Here is a 7850-nt window from a genome sequence, read left to right on the forward strand (position 1 = left end):
CACTCCCATCAACAATAAAGTAGTGTTCCTTTCTGTCCACATCCCTTCCAGCATCTGTTGTTATTAGAGTTCTTGATTATATGGGGTGAGGTAGTATCTCAATATTATTTTGATTTACATTTCTTTTATGACTAGGGAGGTTGAGCATTTCTTCATGTGTCTATTGGCCATCCTTCTTTCCTCTACAGAGAACTTTCTCTTTAAGTCTTTAGCCCACTTATTTTTGGGCAGTTGTTTCTTTGAAGATTTGTTGGGGGATTTAAATTTTTGAGTTAAAGTTATATTTTCGATCTGTGACCCTTGTGTATTTTATGGCTAATGAAGATCTTCTCCCAATCCGTAGACTTTCTATTAATCTTGCTAGCTATGTCCTTTGACATGCAGAAGCTCTGCAATTTTATGCAATCCCATTTGTCCAACCTTTCTTTGATTTGTTGTTTCCTGGTCTCTATTAAGAAAATTTTGGCCTGTGCCAACAAGGCCTAGGGTTTCTCCAATTCCATCCTGTAATGTTTTCAGAGTGTCTGCTTTGACTGCGAGGTCTTTGATCCATTTGTAGTTGATTCTGGTACAGGGTGATATATAAGGATCTAGCTTTAGTGTTCTACACGTTGTTAACCAATTTTGCCAGCACCATTTACTGAAGAGGCTGTCTTTCTTTCATTCTATTTTTTAGCTCCCTTACCGAAGATTAGATGGCTATAGATCTGTTGGTTCATTTCTGGGTTTTCAATTCTATTCCATTGGTCCTGAGGTCTGTTCTTGTGCCAGTACCAAGCTGTTTTGATTACTATGGCTTTGTAGTTGAATTTGAATTTGGTATTGATATTCTTCCAGCACTGTTCATTCTGTTAAGGATCATTTTTGCTATTCAGGGTCTTTTATTGTTCCATATGAATTTTTTGATTGCCTCTTCTATTTCCTTGAAGAATGAGGTTGGAATATTGATAGGTATCGCATTTAATTTGTAGATAGCCTTGGGAAGTATTGCCATTTTCACGATGTTGATCTTTCCCAATCCAGGAGTATGGGAGTTTTTGCCACTTTCTAAGTTCAGTTTTGATTACCTTTTGCAGTTTTTTAAAGTTTTCATCATAGAGGTCCTTTGCTTCTTTGGTTAAGTTAATTCCTAGGTATTTTATTTTTTGTGGGGCTATTACGAATGGAGTTGCTTTCCTAATTTCAGCCACACTTTTCTTATTGTTGGCATACAGAAAAGCCATTGATTTTTGAGGGTTAATTAATTTATTTATTTATTTTTTCTCGGTCGTGGGGCTTGATCTCTGGGACTGGGCGCTGTCCCTCAGCTCTTCAGCTCAAGGCGAGCGCTCTACCACTTGAGCTACAGCGCCACTTCCGGTTGTCTGGTGGTTTATTGGAGATAGGTGTCTCACGGTCTTTCTTGTCCGGGATGGCTTTGAACCGCGATCCTCAGATCTCAGCCTCCTGAGTAGCTAGGATTACAGGCGTGAGCCACCAGCACCCGGCTTTGAGGGTTAATTTAAACCCTGCTACTTTGCCAGAGTTTTGAATCAGCTTTAGCAATTTTGGAGTGGACTCTGTGCGATTCTTTAAATACAGGATCTTGTCATCTGCAAAGAGGGAGCGTTTTACTTCTTTCCCTATTTGGATCCCTCTTACATTTGCATCTTATCTTATTGCTGTAGTTAGGGATTCCAATACTAGATTGAAGAGAAGTGGAGAGAGTGGGCATCCTTGTCTCATTCCTGAGTTAAGAGGAAATAGCTTTATTTTTTCACCATTAACTATAATGCTGGCTATTGGTTTGTCATATACAGCCTTTATTGTATTGAGGAATGTTCCATGGATTCCTCATTTTTCCAGAACCATCATAATAAAGGGGTGTTGGATCTTGTTGAATGCTTTATCTGCATCTATTGAGATAACCACATGGTTCTTATCCTTGCTGCTGTTGATGTGCTGAAGTATATAAATTGATTTGCATATATTAAACCAGCTTTGCATCCCTGAAATGAATCCTTTCTGATCATGGTGCATGATTTTTTGGATGAATTGTTGAAGTCGATTGGCCAAAATTTTGTTGAAAAACTTTGCATCAATGTTAATCTAAGAAATGGGTCTATAGTTCTCTTTCCTTGATGAGTCCCTTCCTGGTTTTGGGATGTGTGTTATGATGGCCTTATAGAATGAGTTCAGTAGTGAACTTTCTTTTTCAGTTTCATTGAAGATTTGGAGGAGTATTGGTGTGATGTCTGCTTTGAAGGCCTTGTAGAATTCCTCTTTAAAACCATTTGGTCCTGGGCTTTTCTTAGATGGGAGGTCTCTTATTGTTGTTTTTATTTGAATGCTTGATATAGGCCTTTTAAGATAGTTTGACTCATCTTGGCTTTGTTTCGTCATGTCAGTATTTGCTAGGATAAGGTCCTTTTCTTTCAAGTTTTCAAACTTATTAGTATGAAAGTTTTAGAAGCATTCCCTTATAATGTTCTGAATCTTAATTGATTCTGTGATGATGTTTCCATTCTCATCTGTGACTTTATTTGGGTGCGTTCTCTTCTTTTTCTGATAAGATTTGCTAAGTGTCTCTCAATTTTGTTAATTTTTTCAAAGAATCAACTCTTTGGATTCTTGAATCTTTCTATTATTTTTTTACATTTCAATTCATTTAATTCTGATTAAATTTTAATTATTTATTTCCATCTACTGGATTGTGTTTATCTTGCTGCTCTTTTTCAAGGAGGCTCATTAAATTGGTTTCAGATCTCTCCAATTTGTTGATGTAGGAACTCAGAGCTAGAAACTTGCCTCTGAATACTGCGTTTGCTGTGTCCCAGAGGAGCTAGTAATTCGTGTGTTCATTTTTGTTGAATATCATGAACATTTGAATTTCCTTTCTAATCTCTTCCATGACCCACTCATAATTCAGCAGTGTGTTGTTCAGGATCCATGTGTTACATGACGTTCTTTGGTGGCTTTTGGTGTTGAATTATAATTTTATTTCCTTGTGGTCTGATAGAATGCAAGGTATAACTTCAATGTTTCTGAATTAGGACAAGTTTGCTTTGTGGCCTAAAATGTGGTCTATTTTGGAAAATGTTCCATGTGTCTTCTGAGAAAAACGTGTATTCTGATGCTGCTGGGTGAAATATTTGATAGATGTCTGTTAAATCTAGTTGATCTATGCAGTTGTTTATATCTGCAGTTTCTCTGTTGAGTTCTTGCGAAGTTCATCTATGTAGTGGGGAAAGTTGTGTGTTAAAGCTCCCAACAATTAATGTCTTTGGATCTATGTGGGATTTGAGGGAAAGTAGTGTTTCTTGGATAAATTTGGGTGCTCCGTTGTTTGGCAAATAGATATTCAGAATGATAATATCTTCCTGAAAGAGCGATCCCTTAATTAGTATGCACCATCCTTTTCACTAATTTTAATTAAAAGTCTATTTTATCTGATATTAGGATTGCAACTCCTTCCTGTTTATGGGGGCCGTTTGCTTGGTAGATTTTGTTCCAGTCTTTAAAATTGAAAATGTGTTTGTTTTTGTGGACAGGATGTGACTCCTGAAGGCAGCAGATAGAAAGATCTTGCTTTTGAATCCAAGTAGACAGACTTTGTCGCTTAATTGGAGAGTTAAATCCGTTAATGTTGAGAGATAGAACTGAGAGGTATTTGAGAGTTCCTGCCATTTTATCCAACTTCTTCGGGGCTGCTGCAACTGTGTTCTTCCTATGGTTCTTGGATTCTCAGTTTGGGTGCTGTTTCTTTGCCTTTATTGTGGTCTTGTTGGTTTTCTCTATGTAGGATATCTTTAATATTCTTTTGTAGGGTTGGTGTGGTGGAGATAATATAGTTTCAATTTTTCTTTGCCATGGAAGTGTTTTATTTGACCTTCGATTATTAAGGAGAGTGTAGCTGGGTAAAGTATTCCTGGTTGATTGTTGTTTGTCTTTAGGGCATTGCTTACATCATTCTAGTCTCTTCTTGCTTTGATTGTCTCTGCTGAGAAATCTGAGGTGATTCTAATTGGTTTCCCTTTATAGGTGATTGATCTTTTCTTCATGACAACTTTAAGGATCTTTCCCTTGATCTGAATTGATCCTGTGCATATAATGTGACAATGGGAAATCTTGTTCTGGTCTGGTCTATTGGGAGTTCTAAAAGCTTCTTGTATCTGAATAGGCCTATCTTTTTGCATGTTTGGGAAGTTCTCTGCTAGGATCCTGTTAAACAAATTTCCTAGACCATGGACTTCTGGTTCTACGTGCTCCTCTAAAACAATTATCCTCACATTAGACCTACTAATGGTGTCTTCCAAGGGTTGAATGTTGAATAGATCTATCATATTTCTTAGATTTGTCTAGGATGGTTGTATGTCCTTTCTCTATAATATCTAGGATGTCTTCTATCCTCAGAATTCAATCTTCTTCATGGTCTATTCAACTATCCAGATTTTCTACTTTTTTTTTCTTTTCCTTCTAGTTGGTCGGCTTTTATGGCTTCAAATTCTTTGTTGGATCTTTATTTTAGAACTTGTATGAAATTCTTTACTTCCATAATTTGGTGTTTAATGTTTATTCTCAATTCACTTAATTGATTGGTTATGATTTCCTTGGAATTCCATTCCTTCTGTTGGGATCCATTCAGCATTCCCTTTGTGGACTCCCTGACTTCTTTCAGCTCTCGGTTTATGGATTCCATGAATGCCTCTATTGATCTTTGTCTATGCTCATCCTGCTCTTGCAATTCTTGTACTACTCTTTGATTAGCTTCCTAACGTTCATGCAATTACTGTAGTTCTCTTTGACTGATCTCAGACTGTTCACACAATTCTTTTATTTCTCTTTGAGTATTCTCAAGCTGCTCATGCAATTCCTTTATCTATCTTTGAGTAGCTTCCTCACACCCATGAGCTTCCTGTTTTGATCTTCGGTTTGCTTCCTCTCTCTCCCTATCATGCTCAAACAGAGTCCTTTGCAGGTTTTCAATCTTTTTATTTACCATGTTTACCATTATTGTTTGTAGAGCTTTTTGGGAGTTCTCCTCTGGATTATTCATTATCTGTTCTGTCCACTGATTATCATGAGTGGGAATTGAGATACCCGGACGTGACATTTTTCTTGTGTTTTTCCGGCTTATTTTGCCCATTTGGGATGAGAGTAACACCAGTTTGTGCTAGAAAACTATCTTAAGGCAAGCATCAGCAAAGTCTGTAGTTGCACAGTCAAAAGCATGCAGATATAATCTAGTTCAACAGATATATTTTTCAACATCAAACAACTATGCATTAATAGGCTACGAACAGCAAAGAAGAATTTGACAAACCAGAAGTTATTAGTTTTAGCGAGACATGTGGGTATAAATAGGAATAGAGGGAAGTGGAAAGGTAGAGGGAGAGCTAACTTAGTCCTAATCTAAAAGCAGGGAATAGGTTGGATAGAAAGATAGTAGAGCCCGGGGAAAAAAGAAAGAAAAAAAAGACAAGGAAAAATAGTAAAACAAAAATTAAAAACTTAAAAGTGAAACACTTAAAATTATGCAAATTAAAAACATAATATTCAGAGAAGGACGGGAATAGGATAAGAGAAGGGGAGGGATAGAAAGGAGACGTGAAAAATTAAAAAATAAAAATGCTTACAATTTTATACTGGTATATAGATGTAGTATGGCTATTTAGGAATTTAATCCTAAGAGGTTTTGAATTCAGTAATGAATTTCTGGATTAAGTGTGTATACAATGGGGGATAAGTTTTCCTTGTATGTTTTTAATATATATTTTTATTAAAAATACTGTACAGAGGGGTTACAGTTACATAAGTAAGGTAATGAGTACATTTCTTATTGAGCATTGTTACCCCCTCCTTTGTTTTTAACCCTACCATCCCTTCCCTTCACACCACCCCACCTCCACCCTTCACCCATCCTCTGGTAGAGTGTCTTGTATTGTTACAATGGGTCAACCAGTATCCTTTCCTTATATCTTAAATGAAGAAATGCTGGCTTGATTTATGCTGATTCTACTTTTGTAGACACATCTAAAATCACTGGCCAAGTCCAAGAGCACATAAATGTAATGCCATCATTTTTTTGTCAGTTGGTATAATTGTGTTCTACACATTTATTGACAGGTTAAAAATTATTCTCAAACTTTAAAACATTAAAAATACTTTCTTTTTTTTCTTTTTTTCTTGGCCAGGAAATCAGCAAGACCTCAGTCAGCATTTCTCATATAGGAATTTTCACATGGGTTAGTTAAATGTATATGTAGAGTCCGGTTTTCGGAGGACTCACGCCTCTGCCTAGGAATTCATGCTGGTTGTTGGGAAAAGAGCTCAAGTAAGGATGCCATTTAAAGCCTTATAACTTTACTCTTTACCAGGGTATTTTCCTGCTACTTCAGTGGTTGAGAGTGTCTACAAGAGTAACCATTCCGTGAGGAGCAGGGAGACACCATATCACTTATACTTACTGAGGTTTCCAAGTGACTTGCTATCACTTGTACTGCATTTTGTAAATCAAATCTCTCTAAAACTACCAGTTTTAAGAGATAAGAGGATTGGTAAATGAACTATTAGAGACAAATACATCTTCAATATATATTGTTCCAAGTATTCCGTTTAAGGCATATTCAACAACTGGTGGAGATTGTGTTGGCTGTAATTATGTGTCTTTCTCCATGTGCGCATGTATACATGTGTATATGTATGTGTGTGACTAGTAACATACATGTGTACATTATGGCTTATATCATCAAATAAAGTAAGGAATCTCTAAAGTTTTAACAGAGACTGTATAGATAAAGTCTTAACTCTTCACTTTGCTTCTTTACACAAAGACTTTGCAACTTCTCATTAATAAAGTTTCCATATACTCTAAAATGTACATACTTAGCACTTAATGTCTAGTACCATAAATCTTAAATACTTTATCAAAAACTTTTATACCTGCCAAACAGTCCTATTTTTGGCATATATAAGCAAAATCCCATAATTAAGCATATTTAAAACATTAAAACTGTTTTTTTTGGGGGGAGGGTCCGGTTGTGGGGCATGAACTCTGGGCCTGGGCGCTGTCCCTCAGCTCTTCAGCTCAAGGCTAGCACTCTACCACTTGAGCCACGCCGTCACTTATGGCTTTTTTCTTTTTGCTTATGTGGTGCTGAGGAATAGATCCCAGGGCCTCATGCATGCAAGGCAAGCACTCTACCACTGAGCCACCTTCCCAGCCCTAAAACATTAAAACTTTAACAAACCTAAACACTTGCTGCAATGTTCATTTTGACAGGTGCCTTGTATAGAATAATTGAATTACTCCTCCTACACATCTCTTGAACTACAAATATCTGGAATTATTTTGTTTTTGGCATGTCTATCTTGATTTTATTCTTAAATGTGTGCTTATGTAAGAAGTACATGATTCTAAAATTTCACAACAATTCTTTTGAATTTTTTTTTGAATTGTCTAGTTTAATAAAATCAATACAAATTATACTTTATATATAAGAAATGTTCTGTGCTCAATTTAGCATCACATACACTAACATTGGAACGATACAGAGAAGATTAGCATGCCCCCTGCGCAAGGATGACATGAAAATTCGTGGAGCATTCCATATTTTTACAACAACAGATGCTGAAAGGTATGTAGCCACAAGGGAACCGTACTGCATTCTTGGTGGGAGTGTAAACTTGTTCAACTACTTTGGACAGCAGTTTGCAGGTTCCTCAAAAGACTCCACATAAAACTCCTCTATGACACATTAATCCCACTTTTGGGGATCTACCCAAATGATCATAAACAAGACCATACTAAAACTACCAGCACAACTATGGTTATTGTAACATTATTTACGATAGCTAGTATATGGAACCAA

General features: G+C 36.5%; 1 non-coding gene across 1 annotated transcript; it reads left to right on the plus strand.

Annotated features, from left to right (window-relative positions):
* The first annotated feature begins 7489 nt into the window (after positions 1–7489).
* On the plus strand, positions 7490–7596 carry LOC122115580. The gene has a single exon (XR_006148799.1). It is a non-coding gene; the product is annotated as a U6 spliceosomal RNA (small nuclear RNA).
* The last annotated feature ends 254 nt before the right edge of the window (positions 7597–7850 follow it).

This window comes from Dipodomys spectabilis, unplaced genomic scaffold (genome assembly GCF_019054845.1).
Source record: "Dipodomys spectabilis isolate Male_0828 unplaced genomic scaffold, ASM1905484v1 ptg000121l, whole genome shotgun sequence".
In the NCBI taxonomy this organism is placed as follows: domain Eukaryota; kingdom Metazoa; phylum Chordata; class Mammalia; order Rodentia; family Heteromyidae; genus Dipodomys; species Dipodomys spectabilis.